General features: G+C 44.9%; 1 protein-coding gene across 3 annotated transcripts in view; it reads right to left on the bottom strand.

Annotated features, from left to right (window-relative positions):
- The window catches only part of DAAM2 (dishevelled associated activator of morphogenesis 2), a 106,217-nt gene extending 89,069 nt beyond the window's left edge, over positions 1–17,148 (bottom strand). For 2 of the 3 annotated variants that reach the window (XM_054569321.1, XM_054569323.1), the window contains exon 1: positions 16,332–16,449. The gene's annotated coding sequence lies outside the window, so the exon portion shown is untranslated. Of the gene's footprint in view, positions 1–16,331; positions 16,450–17,024 lie in introns of those variants that run through there. The other variant, XM_054569322.1, reaches the window with a different exon arrangement.
- Between the last annotated feature and the right edge of the window lie 849 nt (positions 17,149–17,997).

Genomic DNA, 17,997 nt, shown 5'->3' with positions numbered 1-17,997 from the left:
TATGTCTGGTCTTTCCAGTTGCATAACAAATGCATACAGAAATATACAAGGTGCTGACTATTCTCTGCTGGCCCTTCCACCTGCACCCCCTGCCCTTCTGTGCCATACTTCTGCTCAGGGGGATGACTTCTCTAAAATGCATCACCCAGGTTCTTGGCTTCTGGTGCCCAGTGGGATTTGACTAGTGGGAAGCAACAGCAGGTGGCTGGAGTATGGAAGGTGGGACCTCAGGATGTTTATTCCCCATTCCTTCTGCTAAGCCACAGTCAGGCAGTGGCTGTTCGTCTAGGCCCACAAAGAGGCTCCTGCAGAGAGGCCCCTCACCCTCTCTGGCTCAAACTGGCCCAAGGCTCTGATGGCATCATCCCTCCTTTCCTCAGCCCTTCAGCCATAGAAGTATAAACAGGTTCCTGCTGTTGCTTGTCCCTGGGTGTCTCACCATCTCCTCTAGTCCCTTATCTCATTGCAAATAGTCTTCTCATTACATCCTTGTCAGTTAAACCCTTTTGGAAGTGCCAAGTCTTTCCTGCTCAGAGCCTGACTATCATAGACCACAAGGTATATTCTCAGAGCAAGAAGGTACCCAAGATTTGTGCCCCAAAGTCCCAGTTCCATGTGGTTTTCTTCCGATTAATTACACTTATCAGATTAAGGAGGGTTATATGGCCTGTACTGCCATATAAATAAACAGAAGACACAGAGGAAAGACACCCCAGCTTTAGTCCCCAGTGTAAGCACTATGCTATCCAGACAAGGGGCTCACTGGTGCAGAACTGAGCACTGATGTTTATGGGGCTCCGTCAAGGACAGAGGCTGCACAATAGAGGACAGGGCACCCAAGGCCAACCCAGTGTGTGCCACTTGCATTGGGCCCAGAACAAATTCCAAGGGAGAAGGCACTGTAATAAAGAGTAAGACACATAGAAGAGCTGAATGGACTGCATTTCAATAGGCACCCAGAGAAGAAGTCAGCAGGGTTTAATTGTCAAGTTAAAGAAGGTAAAGCAATCCCCAGTGGGGGGTACTTTCCCACTTCTGGGCGGGATGTTTGCAAAAGAAACAAAGCAGTAGCTGTTTTAATGAAAGTCAGAAAGCTCAGAGACCTTCACAGAAATCAGGCAGTTATGGTAGCTGAGGGGGGATTCTTTCAGCCCAGGGCAATGAGAAATACTTGAGACCGCTGGTCCCTTGTGCTTATCAAAAGGATGTCAGGATGATGGCTGTGGTCACTTGCCAGCATTAGCAAGAAATTCCAGTAATTCCCAAGAAAGAAATGGGATGAGAGAAGGCTCTAGCAATGTGCGGTACAGAGAATGAGCCAGAAAGTTGCTGTTTGGCCTCTGTTACTATGACCCTGTTCTGCATCTCCACCAATAATATATCAAAGTAGGATCCCAACAAATCCACAAATCAGAAAAACGGAGGTCAGGAGTTTTAGTTCCAAAAACAGTGATTACCATGTGCATAGGGGGCCAAGTGGCCCATTTGAAGATGGCCGCCTCTACCTAAAATGTCCCCCATAGACATGGAGCAAATGGGCAGCGGCTTCATACTCACCCTTCAGCATGTCCATGTGCCAACAGGCGTCAGAGATGGGTTGGGAGTTTGTGCCCATTTTAAAAAGTTAACTTTTTTTAACTAAAAAATGTTTTATCTACCTAAAAATATAGCTAATAAACATTTGTGTATCTAACACTGAGTATAAGAAATAAAATACCAGAGATATAAATGGAGCCCCTGTGTACCCCTCTCTGGTGTTCCTTCCTGCCTTCCCTACAGGGAGCCACCTCTCTGAATTTAGTGGCTACTGCAAACATGTTTTTACACTTTAATTACATATATAAATATTTGCAAATAAAAAGGTATTCTTTTATATTTCTTTATACTTAATGACAATGGCATCCTTCTGCAACTTGCTTTTTCCATTAAATATTGTTTCTGAGATCACACCTCACTAGTACAGTCTATTCACTTTTTGTCTACTGTATTGCACAGTAGTATTCCATTGTATGTAAATATCAAATTATTTAACCAGGCTTCTGGTTGATGATAGACATTTGAGTTACCTACCAGCTCTTAAAACCCACGCTATAATGAATATTCCTGAACATGTTTTCACATGTTTTAGAGTTTCTCTAGACTTACCTAAGAGTGCAATTGCTGAGCTATAGGGTAAGTGCACCTTTAGTTCTACTAGATAGTACCAAATTGTTCTCCAAAGTGTTTGGAGCAATTTAATTCCCACCATTAGGGAATGGGAATTATCTTTGGCTCTACATCCAGTGTGATGAGTACAAGTGTTTGGCCAGTCCGATGAGTATTGTTAAATGGTGTCTCCCTGTGATTTCCATTTATGGTATTTTCCTGATTCCAAATAAGGTTGAATGTCTTTTCATATGTTTATTATTCTATAGCATCATTTTACTGTTAAAAATACATTTGCGTGCTTTGAAAAACCAAAAAGAACTTTTCTTTTAATTTATACAAGTTTGAACAAGATGTGCATCTCATCACGTGTTTGCTGGAAAAAGGGAAGGAGATGGAGGCAGTGGGAAGACCTCCTTTTGCATCCTGGCTTTGACATAAGGAGTTGTAAGATGAGTCATAACATTAGAGATGAAACACGCACAGGAAGCATAAAGTCCAAAATCCCTGGGCAATGCAGCAGATACATTTTTCTAGATTTTGTCAACACTGTCTAGGAAAAGTTCCCAATGCTTTCTTTGTGTCCTTCACACACAACGGTGTGGATGTCACAAAGGGACTGAAGGAACCAGGGAAGCCGTCGTCTGTCCGTCTTCCTGCAGCAAGCACCAACAGTCACTATTCCAGCAGATGAAACCACCCGTCTAATACCAACGGAAACCTGGAAGGAGGTTCCGTAACTCCCAACATTTCCCAAACATTCTTAAATGGAATTCAAATTTCTCAACTTTTAGCATCTCCATGGAATAGTATTCCTCACTTCTAGATCCTTCCTCGACAACACTGTTAGTACTTTGAGGGCTCATCTTAATGTCCCCACAGAGAATGGATGAACTAGTTTGTAAATGCATGAAAGCAGAGACCACATTTCACTCAACTTCATAGTTCCAGGGAATGTTTGACTTATGTTTCTTAAGGGAAGGAATTTCTTCCATACTAAATCTTCTTTTCTTAGCTTTAAGACAGAGTAATCATAGAAATAGAAAAACCCTTTTGCTCAGGGTATAAAAGAAGTCTGGAATGTATCTGGGCACACTTCTTTTCCATGAGCCTTCCCTGACTTCCACCATCTCAAACTGATCTGCCCTGTCACTATCCAATGCGTCAGACCACACAGTACTAGTATCTCAATGAAAAGCATTATTTGGAAAATAATCACAATGGTTAAGATTTACTAAGTACCTACTAAGTACTGTTCTAACTACAAGTATTAATTTTGTTCTTACTTGGGGATAGGTACTATCATAGTCACCATTTTACAGATGAGAAAAATGACCCTCGGGGAGGATAAATACTTGCCCAAGCCTACAATTCTGGTGGTACTGGGTTGGCCAAAAAGTCCGTTTGGTTTCTTCCATAAAATAAAAGACTCATTTTTCATTTTCACCAATAACTTTCTTGATTTTGATGTTTTGAGTATATTGGCTATCTCCTGCTATTGGCTTCCGGTGAGTAGAGGCCAGGGGTGCTGCTAAACATCGTCCAAAGCATAAGACAGCCCCAACAAAGAATTATTTGGCTAAGATGTCAATAGTAGCAAGAAAGTTCACAAGCCGCTTTTGACATGTTTGATCAGTCACAGCACCTTCTGCGTATACTGCACAACTCTTTTTTTGCATTTCAGTTGCATTTTCACGTTTCTTGAAATAATATAGTACACCAAAAATGTTGCATTATTTTATTCCATCTTCAATGCACAAATGGCTGCACATTGATAAGTTTTTTTAAGTGCATGCTGACATGACAGCTATCACAATCCAATCTAACAAAATTGTTTCGAATGAAGTTAAAGACAACTAAGCACCACTACAGCCATCATACAGAAAAAAACTAAATGAACTTTTTGGACCACCCAATATTTGAATTTGGATCCCAACAGTCTGACCCCAGAATCTGCATTAGAAGTCAGTATGCTACACTAAAGCTACTGCTGGACACTCACAAGCCGTTAAATGCTTCCTGCTGCTGTTTTGATGAAAATGCCACTGTGGGCTTCATGAGAGATTAATTAGCCTTCACATCCATGTCTTTGATACACCCACATCAAACCTCTAAGGTCTTGAAGAATTTGCTGATTCCTTCCTTATTTATTAATAAAAGCTCCCAGTCACATGGCCTTGTCACATATGGACTGTAAGCCTCACTTTAAGAGAATGGAGGCCCCAGACGGAGAGTGAATTTTGCTCACCAGAATTCACTCCCCAGGACCCACCTCAACTTTACACCAGCGCTTCTCGGTTGTTGAACCACAGCAACCACTAATGACTAAGAATTACACAGCACTTTGCAATGCACCAAGCACTTTTTATTTGCTCTGTGTCCTGGACTCAGGTAAATCCTGTACCACAGGTAATACTATCCTTCCCATTTTACAGGTGACACTCAAACTCAGGCTTGGACATGCTAAATTGCTAAATCACTTATCTAAAGAAGCTCAGGTAAGTAGCAGATGGCTGAAATTTCAACCCAGATCCTGGCATCAAATCGTCACAATACAGTATCTTTAAGTTGATCCCTTTTACTCTTTGTCCTTTGCATGCATGTACACACACTTATAAACACAACTGACTTCTGTCTCTGAGCTAGTGAAATAGGAGTCAGATCAATGAAGTATGAATGAATGAGTGAATGAATGAATGAATGAATGAACACATGGATAAATGATATACACGGTCAATAAGTCTTCCCTGAGTGCTAACTCTGTGCCTGTCACCTGGACAGGTACTTGCCAATATCACAGTGACTAAGGCGCAGCCCTAGCCTTCTAGAGGCTTCTCCTCTTTTGCATATACACGCCAATAGTGACTGGATCTGTCAAAGGAAGCTCACCTTGTCAGAGCCACATTTGAGCAGGGAATGCTGTGGAGAGAAGAAGGCCAGACACCATTTTAATATAAACAAAGTAGACTAGAAATATATCACATCGGGACAAATTCCTGGCAGACAGTGCTGTGAAAGAGTTAAAAAGAACCTGGACATCCCCGCTGACCAGAAGAGCGATGCCCACTCAGACTTGCAGGGGGCGAGCCTACGACCCAGTTTCTCTGGGACGGTGCCAAGTCATGCCTGCTTCCCCAACGTCCAGTCTGGTTAGCGCCCCCTTCACTCTTGAAGAGTCCTGGTTTAGACAGTAAATTATATGGTCACCCTTGCCTTCCAGGAAATTTATGAGTCTCTCCAACAGCCCCAAGGCAGGAAGACAATTTGGCTACTCAAGGTCACTGAGTTGCTCCTTTTTACAGAGCATCTCCTCACAGCCACCGCCCCACAGCTGGCACAGGTTCTAGGGGAACAGCTCCCGCATCTGTGTCTGTGTTTCTATCCAGTGTTAGCGCTGAAGCCAAAACTATTCACCAACAGATCCCAAGATGGAGGAGCTTTACATTCAAGCATATCTGTTTTATATTCTGACTCTGAAAGTTTCTTCCTATATGATCTTAGGCAAGTCACTCAACCTCTCTGAGCCTCAGTTTCCTCGTCTATAAGATGATTAACACCCATTCTATCTCATGGGATGGTTGTGAGGTTTAGCACAGTGTCTGGTATGCAGGACACACTTACCTCAGAAGGCTTTCTAAAACACGTGAACTATCAGATACTAAGAGCATGGGTGATATCAACATCTTGGGAACACCAGCGTATTACTGGGCCTCAAGCCCTTGCACTACCAAGTTAGAATTGTTTCTTCATCTTTACAGAAAATGGAAAACACAGTACAACCACTGCATAAAACTGCCAGTACCTCCTACAGCTAAGCACACACATTCCCCATGATCCAGCAGTTCCACGCCCAGGAACACACCGACACAACACATCCATATGTTCACCCAAAGACAAGTGCACAAATGCCCATAGCAAGACTATGCATAGCCACTGAAATGCCCATCCACAGAAAGGTAAATAAATAACATGTGTATAGTTACATAATGGAATACTACACAACCATGAGAATAAATGATCTACATAACAATGAGCAAAAGAAACCAGATACAAACAAATATGCACTGTATGATTCCCTTTATGTGAAGTTCAAGAATAGGGAGAACTAATCTATGGAGTTAGGTTTCAAGTTCATAGGAGGGGAGTAGCCAGGCAGGCATGAGGGGCTTCTCTGGGCAGAGGAAGTGGGGGGCTTTGGAATGTTCTGTTTCTTGATCCAGATGCTGGTAACAGATGTGTTCAGTTTGTGGAAATCCATTGAGCTATATACTTACAAACTGAGTATTTTTCTGAATCATGTCAAACTTCAATAAAAAGTTAAAATAAAATTTTAAATGGAATATATATATATATATACACACACACACATATATATATATATATATTGGATAGAGAGTTGAGAAGGCTAGGTAGGCAGTAGACACTTAGCAAAAAACCATGGGATATTTGATTTAATAAATGTTGTCATATCCCCACTCTGTGCCAGGCACTGTGTGCAGGGTGCTGGGGAAACAGAGCTAAAGAGACTTAGTCCCCATTCTCCAACATCATCTCCATTGTCACCTCTATCACTTTCATCATCATAACTACCATTCCTTAGTGCTTACTAAGTGCCAGCCACAGTTTCAACTACTTTTTTTCCATTTTTCCTTTTTTTTTTTTTTTTTTACCAAGTCATGCATCAACTAAGTCTTCATAACAAACCATTTTGCCAATGAGGAAACTAAGGCACAGAGACATGAAGTAACTCAAATAATGTCACCCAGCTAGCAAGAAGTAGAGCCAGACTCTGAACCCAGGGCCTGTGATCTGAACCAAAGCCTTACACTCAGAAATCTGGCTTGTTTCTCAGCTCTGTTAGCCTCAGCTTCCATTAGGCAGCCAGACTTCAATAACATTCCCTCCGTTCAAGGCAACAGTGCTGGTAAATCACAACTCTGCATCTCCGAAAGGCAGAGGAGGTTCCTAACTCTACCTCTGGGCAGCTGCCAGCCCTCCCAATTGATAGAGATTCAAAAAGAGGAGAAGAGGTAAAATGGCTTGGCCTTTCTATGGCCCACAGGCCACAGAAACCCTGAATTTGCTTCAAACTCACTGCAAAGCTGCCTCCGGCACTGTGGAAATATTGACAGATCTCCCCACTGACCTGGCATTACCCTTTCCTGGCTGCCTGGTCAGGGGACCTTGAGGCTGGGGGCTGTGGCATCTGGGGGGAAGTGAGGGAGGGAGTGTTGACACTGACCCCCAAGACTGTGGTCAGAGCTTGAACTGTGAGTCTAGGTCCCCGAGTCTGGCACAATGAGCATCCATCACTCAGGCAAGCTTTGCTTTGGCACGCGGGGAAGGCCATCAGTGTACTTAACCTCGAAGGGCGGAATGTTTAACTCACAGAGCCAAAGACCGCCCGTGCTGGGGACAAATGAGTAAGAAATAAACACCCACAAAGACAAATCAGGTCTGGTAGAGACTCACGCAGGAGTGATGTGAATACCTGTGTGGGCAGGAAGGCGGCTCCCTGGGAGGCAGCAAGGTCCTCTAAGACCACCCCCTTTATATTGCAGAAGCACCAGTAAGGTGGAAAGTCCCAAAGGTCAACTTGTCCAGTCCCCTGTCTCCAGGATGGCAGCAAAGCCATCTGGTCGTGCTTCTACCCAGAAATACCCACACCCTCTGCCTAGAATGAGGCGTGGAGACGGGGGCAGGGGCACATGCAAATTTGGCAGTAAAAATCAAAACGTGTGCTCAGTCTGCCCATTTATGACACAACCATTTTTGTAGAGAAATCCATTGGGTCTCACCTAGAAAACACAAAATAAAGCACAAGAAAAAAAGTACACTTTCACATATTCTAACAGAGCCATCAAAGATTACCTAGAATATAATGGACGCCCCTGAAACAACTTCATATAAAATAGCACAACGTCTGGAGCAGGCAGGGGGCTAGGAAGAGCTCTTGGAATCCACCATCCAGGGAGAGGGGACTGTGGGAGGCAGCACTGGGCAGAGGAAGAAGTGCAGCTGCGCTCAGTTCATCCTCCACGAAGGCCTCCACCAACCATGTAGAGAACCCTGAAACCTTTAGCGTGCCCTCACATGGGGACTGAGGGGCCAGGCCTTCCTCACTCCTACCCATCATTGGGACCAGGAAACCCAGGAGGGGAGTGTGGGAGGGAGTGACTGTAGACCAGGCAACTCCTGAGCTGAGGCAAATCCAGAGAGGGATGCCCACTGCCAGCACTGCCTGAACAGGAGTCTGGGTGGCACAGCCCAGTGTCCATTATGCAAAATTTGGACTCCTAGGCAACCAGAGTGTAGAGTCTACACATCTGCCCATTATACCACACTGCTTGATTTGCTCCATCAGAACTGTTCTCCATCCTAATGTACGGTCTCTGAGGCCTCCTGGAGCATTTCCTGCATTGCGAGTGCTGAGGAGACCCAAAGAGGGAACTCTAAATCTGATGAGAGGGGGTGGGGAGAGCCGCCAGACCTGATGCTCAGTAGCTTCCCTAGGGGATGAATGAGGGCCACACACGACATGTAGTCATACCCCATGATGGTCAGCAGGCCTGGTACATCACTCGCTCAGCCTGAGCGCCAAGCAAAGCCTTCCCAGGTGATGGATGCTTGGTACGTCAGACTCAGGGACCCAAAATGATTTTCGGCCAGGATGAAATCACATTTAATATCTGACTGATGGAAAAATAAACATCCCTGCAAGAATGGCATGATCTCAAATATATATAGATGTATGTCAGTATAAAGAAATCAGAACAAAAGAACTTGATCCATTGTAGGGTTTGACCTTGACATGTGGTCAAGGGGAAGAAAAGTCTGCTGCAGAATAATGTGTACAATTAGATTCAATTTCAGCGAAAAACAAACACTCAAAACAAGATCCCACCCTACCTCCACACATATCTATAGGTATTTGTATGAACAAAGGAAAAGATATAGAAGAAAATCATTCTAGGCTATTTACATTAATTACCAGGGTACGGATGGGGATAGAGATATTATTCATTTTTCACTTGTTTGTGTGTGTATGTGTCTCTGAATAATGTTGATTCACATGTTTAAGCAAGAAAGATTACTTTCACAATTTGGACAAGTCAAATTAAGAATACATGTTATTGAATGAGAGGCATAGCACCAAATACATATATAAACATACTATTTCATTCTCTCTCCGAACTCCCCTCTTAGCAGCCAGTTCCTAATTGTCCCTTTGGGGTTGATAAAAAGGAATATTTAATTGCCCTAGTCAGTGTGGTATAGTTGGTTGGAGTGTCGTCCTGTTTACCAAAATGATGCTGATTTGATTCCATATCAGGGCACATGCCTAGGTTGCAGGTTTGGTCCCCAGGTGGGGCGCACAGGAGAGACAACCTATCGATCCTCTCTTGCATCAATGATTCTTTTTTTTTCTCTCTCTCTCTCCCTTCCCCTCCATGGCCTTGGGTGAGGATAAAAAAAAGGGGAGGAATATGTCATTCAAGGCCAACATTTTTCTGTACCTTCCCCTTAACCCTTAGAAAAGAACTTCATTTTAATATTATTACACACAATATATATCTGCCACTAAAATCTATAAAAATTATGTAATACTTTCTGACAATACTTTCTAACTGACATTCTATAGTCAAATGGCAATGATGTGAATTACCTGCTATTTGCTATTACCGTGACCATGCTTCTCCCTATTACCGTGCTAATGAACGCTGACCGTAGCAAGCTAACTCTCCATTACCCTGGCACATATACATGAAAGCCCAGAGAGGCCAAATCCCAACTTTCAGCACATCTGCTGACAAGAAGTCTAAGACTGGGTTTTGCAGTGTCTTCCATCCTTCTTTGTCCCTGGCTGAACCCTAGGAGGGGTCTCCCAGAGGGAAGAGGACACCGCAGAGTGGAGGATGAGGACACAAAGGGCCCATGTATGTCTTTAAACTGGGTAGCTCTTCTCTTTCTGGCTGGCTATGCAAATTCTCTCTTGCAATCCCAACAGCACCTAGGACAAAGAGAAGGACAAGCCCTACTCTTTCCTCAAGAGTTAGTTCAGGTATCATTGTATTGAATCAAGGGTTAATTGACACTACTTGGCTACCAGGTGTGGACTCAACAATGTGTTTTGACTTTTATGAGCTCCAAACACATAGAAAGCAAGGCGGAGATTGTAATACGGTATGGTAAATGTTATGACAGAGCTGTATGTCAAGTTCATGGGAGTGAGAAGGAAGGAGTGACTAGGGGGGAAGGGGGAGCCTTGCAAAGGACATTTAAGAGAGAAGGGGATGCTGAGCAAGCCTGGAAGGAAAACTAGACCAGAAAGATAAAGATTGGGAAGGGTCTTTCAGGTAGAAAAAACTATGAACAAGGGTATAGAGGTGGGACATGCTTGTGACCAGATTCAGTGTAATAAAATCTAAGCTAACCCTTGAGGAATGACAGGAATCCTGGTCAATACAGCAGTCAACCATACAGAAACAGCTCACTCACATGTGCGGGGGCTTAATCTGTGTTGTCTTGGAGGATACCCCTCACCTCAGAAACCTCACATCAGTTTTTCTTTGTCACACCAGCTTACAGATTATTTTCCCCTTATTCTGTCCATGACATTGGATTTAGATTTTGACTTCAATCTAGTTAGTTTTTGTTCTACTTGGTTAACTGCAAGTAACTGCAACAACAACCACGACAGTAAGAGCTAACATTTGCTGAGTGCTTACTCTAGGTCAAGGGCTGACATTTTTCATGACCATCCTGAAAGGGAGGTATTAATTATTATCATCCCTGTTTTTCAGATGAGAAAACTGAGACTCGGAGAGGTGAATAGGCAAGGTCTTACAACAGGTAAATGGCAGAGCCAGGATTCAAACACAGGTTTTATCAGATTCTAGGACCCATATCCTTGACCACTGTGCTGTAACAACTCTCACTCCAGTATACTTGTTCCATTCCTGTCTGAGATCTAGAACAGAAGCCACCAAACTTTTTCTGTTAAGGGCCAGACAATAACTATTTTGAACATTGTGAACTATACGGTCCTTATTACAATGCTCAACTAGGCCCTATTAGAGTGAAAGCAGCCATAGGCAATGCAAACAAATGACTTGGCTGTGTTCCAATAAAACTTTATTTATATAACAAGGTGACAGGTTGGATTTGACTGTTGAGATTGTTGGCTCCTAATCTATAGCAATTTGTTCATTCATTCATTCAACCAATGTTTATGGAGTATCTACATTGTACCTGACACTACTGTAGGTTCTGGGAATGCAGGGAGAACCACACAAGCCCCTTACCCCTACGGAGCTTACATAAATCCTAGCAAAGTCTTGCCTGTTTGCCTTACCTATACCTGATACCCTGAGTTCTTCATTCTTCCCTCAGACCCACGGCTCTCAACTTAGACTTCAGATCTCCTGGGAGCTTGTAGAACTCCCAACGCCTGGGATCTATTCCCCAGAGATCCTAATTTAATTGGTCTGGGGTGAGCCCAGGTATTGACACTTTTACAAGTTCCCCAACCGACTCTAATATGCAGCCAGGGCTGCAACCCACTGTTTGGATCCTCCTTCACTTCCTGTTACTTCCACTTACCTGCTGCATGAATTAGGCTAAGTCTTTTAGCCCACAGAGTAAGAGCCATAAAATGTGGATAATACCATCTCATAGGATTGTTAAGATGATGAAATGAGGCCATGTGCTTTTCAAACTGTAGCATATTATACAAATGTAAGGTATTGTTGTCATTCTGCCATTATTAAGTTTTAATGTTAATACTGACTCAATGATTTCTCTCCCCAGTATTGACCTTGACTCTCCGAACCAAGACAGTGTTTGTGATTTCTAAAACAAGCTGAATGGAGACAGCTCACTAAGAGCCCAGGTTCATTGGTGAGTGAGCTGGTGGCCTTTCCTTTATTCCATAGGGGGTCACATAGGGCTTCGTTGGCATGGGGGGCTGATCTGTGCCCCACTTTTGTATTAAAAGTCTCTACTTCCAGACTGAGATAACTGACCCTTGAGCACTGATGTTAAGCCTTGAATAAGTGGTTTATTTATTTTCACTCATGGACAAATGTCCAAGCACATGTACTTTCATGAGCTTAGCTCTAGAGAGAGAAAAATGCATGAACATATTTCACGATTAAGCAGTTTGCTATATTCTTCTCATATTTATCTCATTTCTCCTCAGAACAACCCTGGGAAGTGAGAATCATTATTGTTCTCATCTAGCAGATGAAGAAGAATTAGAGAGGTTGGACAGCTTGTGACCTCTGGTGCCAGAACTCACACCTGGGTCTACTTGGTTCTGAAGCTTTCTCTGCAGACCCAGAAGACATCCTGCAAGTCATTCAGCTCCTCCTTGGTCAGAGATAAACTGCCTAAAGTTTATTTTTCCCAGGCTTCCTTTTGGTTTTTTCTGGAGGGGTAGCCTCAGAAAGAATCCCACAACACCTGCTAATACCCACAGTTTGAAAAGCTTTCCACAGCATGAGCATGATACACAGGTCCAAAAAAAGAAAAGGCATTTCCCCCCCTAAACAGCATCTTGGTGGTGCAGTTTTAAAACCTCATAATGAAACAAACAAACAAACAAAAAACAAACCCAAAAAATGTGAGGAGAGAGTTGGAGAAATAGATATTGCCAGGATTGAGGAATTCACTGACTCCCAATCTGGGCCATCACAAGAGATGTTGGCCAGTGGCTTAGCCTCTTAAAAGCTGAAAAGTCATCCCAGGCCATGGTTAAAGAGAGCGCTTGAGCAAAACAGAAACAAATGTGAACCTTAAAGTTTTAAATGTCAACTTGAAGGATAGCTTAGAAGCTCTGAGATGGGCCAAGAGAACCTGCAGCTGCTCTCTCCAGCATCAGACCTCCTTCTGTCCTTCTGTCCTTGGACTAGCCACTTCCCTACCCCATACCCACCGGGGAAGTTTACAAATGCCTAAAGCTTCCATTCTTTACAACCCATCAGAGTCTCCCCTTACTCTGATCTTAGCACCTTAGGCACAGTTTGCCTAACAAACCTGACCTCGGACTTAATCTTCAAGACTCAGCTAGTTCCTCCACCTCCTTTTCTTAAATTCTTTTTTCCTTTTGCTGCCCTGATTGGGTGTTTTCAGCTATCTTGTCTTCTAAATCACTGATCTGATCTCTTCTTCATCTAATCTGCTATTGATTTATTTGGAAGGAACACTTTGTAAAGTATATGACTATCTAACCACTGTGCTACACATCTGAAACTAATACAAAATAATATTGAAGGTAAACTGTAATTGAAGATAAAATTTAAAAAGAAAAATGTTAAAAGTAAAAAAAAAACAAAACTGGTTCTTGAGCTTGCTGCCCCACCCCCACCCTACACAGACAACCTGCTCTGCGGCCCTGCCCCCTCAAAAGACACCTCACACAAGAGTGGTTTCCAGGACAGATATATCCAGGAAGTCTGGTGCCTCCCCCCACCCCTCAGGGTAATGGGCCAGGCACACTCATGGATAATCCCTGTTAGCTCCCTTTTCTAGAGGGTGAAAGTAAAGGTGACCTGAGCCCTGGAAACTCCACCCCCTGGCCTTCAATAATGGAAAACCTGTAGCTGGATTTGGGTGGGAGGTCCTTTCCAAACAACACAGGATTGATCACAAATATACGAAATATAAATATCGTATATTTTATCAAAATAAAATTACGATAGTCGCTTTATTAAAGGTCTGCAACATTACTGGCTCTGTTTTCATTCTTTTGCATAAACATAATCTTTGTAATAACCTTGTGTGGTACACATTATCCTCAGTATGGTTTCACAGATGAGGACACTGAAGCTCACAGGAAGAAGTAAGGTCTCCCAGGTGAATAATCCTCTCCGGGGCAGTGCTCCGAAGCCTGTACTCTATCCTTGTGCCAGGCTGCATTGGAGTCCAGACCTGAAGGGCATAAGATCCCTGAACACAAACACTCTGGCCACGGAGATGCAGGGGTCCGTCTGCTATCAAAGCCGAAGATAACGTCCAAGTTGTTTTTCTGCCAGGGGTGTTTGCCCTCTGGACCTCCAGGAGAGCCCGAGAAGGAACGCATCCTAAGTATTCTGGTCTCAGAGATGACTGAAGAACTGGCCAGATCTTGAGCTGATAGAAGGGACACTGAGAGGGCTTCAGTTATCAGCCCAAGCGTCAGCGGTCTAGGAATTCGTCCAGGTCTCAAGTTGGTGAAATGTCTCCCAGAGCAAACCCAGAGGGGTCAGGATTCTACTGACCATCTAAAGAAATCCACATGATGAAAGACTAAAAGCCCAGTTCCCTCCCTGAGGAGCCCTGTGCTGGGACAAGGGTATTTCTGGCTGTCCACCTCCAATGGGTCCCTCTGTCCCTGGGTGTTCAGCGTTCTGTTTGTAAATAGTGGGAATGAGGGGGAACATTTAATATTGGTCTTTCCATTGACTCCACTGAAATCAAAGAAGCAAGCTTCTGCCTTGTTGGTTATCTTTGCACCCTCCTAACTACAGGCACTTAAGCTTGCCCTCTCCTTTACCCCTGGGCCCAAGGCTCTTCAGCAGGGGAGAGAGTTTAACCTGTTTAGTGTCCAAATCATTGGGGGCAGGAGGTTGGGGAGAAAGACTGAGGAGAAGACATGCTCCCTCAGAAAACAGTAGTCTCTCAGCCTCACCCACTTACCCAAAGAAAAAACATTCACAGGCCTTCATACTGGTCCTGCCCTCACATCCTCCCCCTTTCCTGAACGCCTGACTCTCTTTTCAGTTCTAGCGCCCAGGAGAAGTTTCTCTCCTCTTTTCGTCCTGATGGGGGCACGAGTATTCCCTCGGCATCCCAGGAGCCAGAGGAAAAGCTCTGAAAACTCGGCTAGGAGCTATGTGCCAGAGCATGCAACTTACCAGGCAGCAAGAACATAATAGCACAGTTGTTTTTTTGGTTTTTGTTTTCAGTTGTTTTTTTGGTTTTTGTTTTGTTTTGTTTTAACAAAGAAATGCAGCTCCCAGCACAGATGAGAAACGGGTTGTTTATGGGTCCATGCCTGAGGCAATGACCAACACCACAAAGTCACAAATGTGTAAGCATGCACTTGTACGTGCATCTCATGGGACCCAGCTACCCCACTTACACACTCTTTTACACTGCCCTTAAAGTGACTTATTTCCTTTCTCATCACACTTAGGTGGAAGATGTACTCCTGAAGTTAAACAAGTCTATTTTTGACATTGCTGTCTGCTCAGTCTATTATAGTGTTTCCCTAGGGGTCAATTTGTATAATTTCTAAAATCCTTCCCAAATCTCCAACTTCCTGTGGGTCCAAATTTCCTCTCTGTCCCTTCATTCTCTCATTTTTCTAGGGCACAGGCAGAGTCCAGTAATGTTCCTCCCACCCAAACACTGTAGGTTGGCTCTATTGCAAAATACAAAACCAGAGACCCGGCTAGGGCAAAGCTGAAAGGGCCCTCTTTGTGGTCACTGGTTTGTTGAACCCATCTATTGACATCCAGCCCCGTGCGTTGGGCAATCCAGGGCTGCTGGGTCCACAGAGCCTGCGCCTCCTCTCCTCCCACTCTCAGGAGAACACAATTCCCCCTCTTCGTCCTAGGAAAAATCCATTTCCTCCATCAACCGGCTTTTCAGAGAAATCCAAGAAACTGACACCAAATTCAGATAGGGCGAGGAGGGGGTGGGTACACAAAACTTGAAACTTTAAGTTTTTCTAAGATGGGAAGTTGCTTTCATTCCCCTGTCGGCTTCAAGGAAAACCTTCAGGGCCTCTTTCCTAGAGAGGTGTGATTTTCCTTCCCACCTTCCCAGGAACTTTGCAAATCCTCCACAAAACTGTGCAAAAGTGGCCAAAGCAGAGAGAGAAGAGTTAAATCAAGCCCAGACCTCAGCAATCTGTGTTCAATTTTGATAAAAATCTCTCTCCCTCTCCCCCACCATCCCCCTTCCTCCACCCCACAGCTCAGACATGTCTCTTTATGTTATGAGCTTGCATCTTGTTTGGGGCACCGTGGTGCTTCCAGAGAATCCGGCACGTCCCCCACCGTGGGCACATGTGGCAGACACATTTCATCCCACTCCTGGGGCAGGACTGGACACAGAGCCGCAGTGTCCTGACCACCACCACCTCCTCCTCTTCCTCATCCTCCTTAAATTACTTGCCTCCTGACCAGATCCTTCCTTACCAGTTAAGTCAAAGTCCCATGGCCTGGCGATGTCAGGGCCAAGGCAGGGGGCTTGGCAGCGGCCACAGGTGCTAAGGTACCCAGAGTCACGACTCCTTTCCTGAGGCGCTCCTTTCTTTGCTCTAAGTGCCCCTGCCCACTGCTGCTGAGACCAAGAACCTCGGGCTCCCCCTGCCCTGCCTGCTGGCCAGGGGCCAGGCTTGCAAATGGGAGCTGGGCTTGTTAAGAGTTAAGTCATCGCATGAAGGCACAAACTGAACCAGGACAAGACACCGCCAAAAAAATTGTCAGTGTGGGGGGTACCGGCTGTTTGTCCACTTGTGACAACAAGGAATCAGATTTCAAAGCCACGAATAAAACATTTTTTAAAGTTTTCCAAAGACATTTCCTGTGTCCAGATGTGCTAATACCGACAGACTCCACATACACACACACACACACACACACACACGCACAGACGCACACGCAGGCCCTGGGAGCCCACTCAGGGATCCGTGGCTCCTGCAAACACTTTGGAGAAACAAAACAGGCAGCCTGTGGAGCCGTTGCCTTCCCAATCCGCTCTTACCACTGTGGATAAAGTAGGGGGAGAAAAGTGAGGCATTGCCGGCAGAAAGCCACCCCCGCCCCTCAAGCCCGGCCACCAGCCCACGGACAGACGCGAAGCCCGGCAGGCCGGGCGGCCACACTTACTCCGAGGCCCCCATGGCGGGCGCCGCTCCTTGCAGCCCAAACCTGGCGGCGCGCTCGCGGCCGCGCTCCGCTAGTCTCTCCGGACTCCGCTGCATTCAGAGAAACCACCGCCGCCGCCCCTCCCGACCGGCCTCGCTCCCCCGCCCGCCCCGCTCTGACGTCAGGCGTCTTGGAGTGGGATATTTATGGCCAGGATACTCTGAATTTTCCCTAGGTAGAGTTCTGATTGCAGTTCCTTGGGATTTGTAATTTTCACACTTTCAGACAGAAAGGAGGGGAGGGAGGAAGGGAGAGGGCAGCCGGCAGGGGCGAGGCAGACAATGAGGGTAGCTGTTTCATGCTTTGGCAGGGAGCCTTCTCAGGGCTCCCCCTCTGTTTTGGAAACATGTAAGGGTCAAGGAGGCAAAAGTGGCGACCTGGGCAGTAGGTTTCTCCTCGCCCCTCCCGTGGGCATCTGGCGCAAAGACCTGGTCTGAGCCGGCGAGGGGTTCAGGTGCGTTGGGAATGCCTTCACCATCCTCAAAGGGTCCCGTTATAGAACAGCAAGTCCCAGGAAGGTGCTAGGGCAAGAAAGGAGATAAATCAGGCAGAACAGAACAGCTAATTAGAAGCCCTGGTCCACACCCTAACAACTTTTCCATTTCTTCCTTGGGAGTGTGTATGTTTTAAAAAAAAAAAAAAAGTTTATTTTTATAAAATTATGTTCCACACTCCCTGCCTCTGTATAGCTTTTCCAACTCAGTGCCAGTCAATTCATCTTACTTCACTGCTTATATACAGAGTTTGAGCCGTTTACAATGGCTCTTATTCATACTTTTAAAGATTGCTTTTAATTTTTTTCTTGAATGTGATTGTGATCCATCTTCTAGACTGGACTGGAAATTGCCTTAGTCAAGAGCAACTGTCTGTCCCCTGATTGGCACCATCCTAGGGGTGAGTGTTTGATCTTCTGTTTTCCCTACAATCCCAGGAG

This window comes from Pteronotus mesoamericanus, unplaced genomic scaffold (assembly GCF_021234165.1).
Source record: "Pteronotus mesoamericanus isolate MK-2021 breed Mesoamerican mustached bat unplaced genomic scaffold, CSHL_Meso_final contig_20, whole genome shotgun sequence".
In the NCBI taxonomy this organism is placed as follows: Eukaryota; Metazoa; Chordata; class Mammalia; order Chiroptera; family Mormoopidae; genus Pteronotus; species Pteronotus mesoamericanus.
Note: the sequence above shows the minus strand (reverse complement) of the source record. Positions and strands in the feature narration are given on the sequence as shown.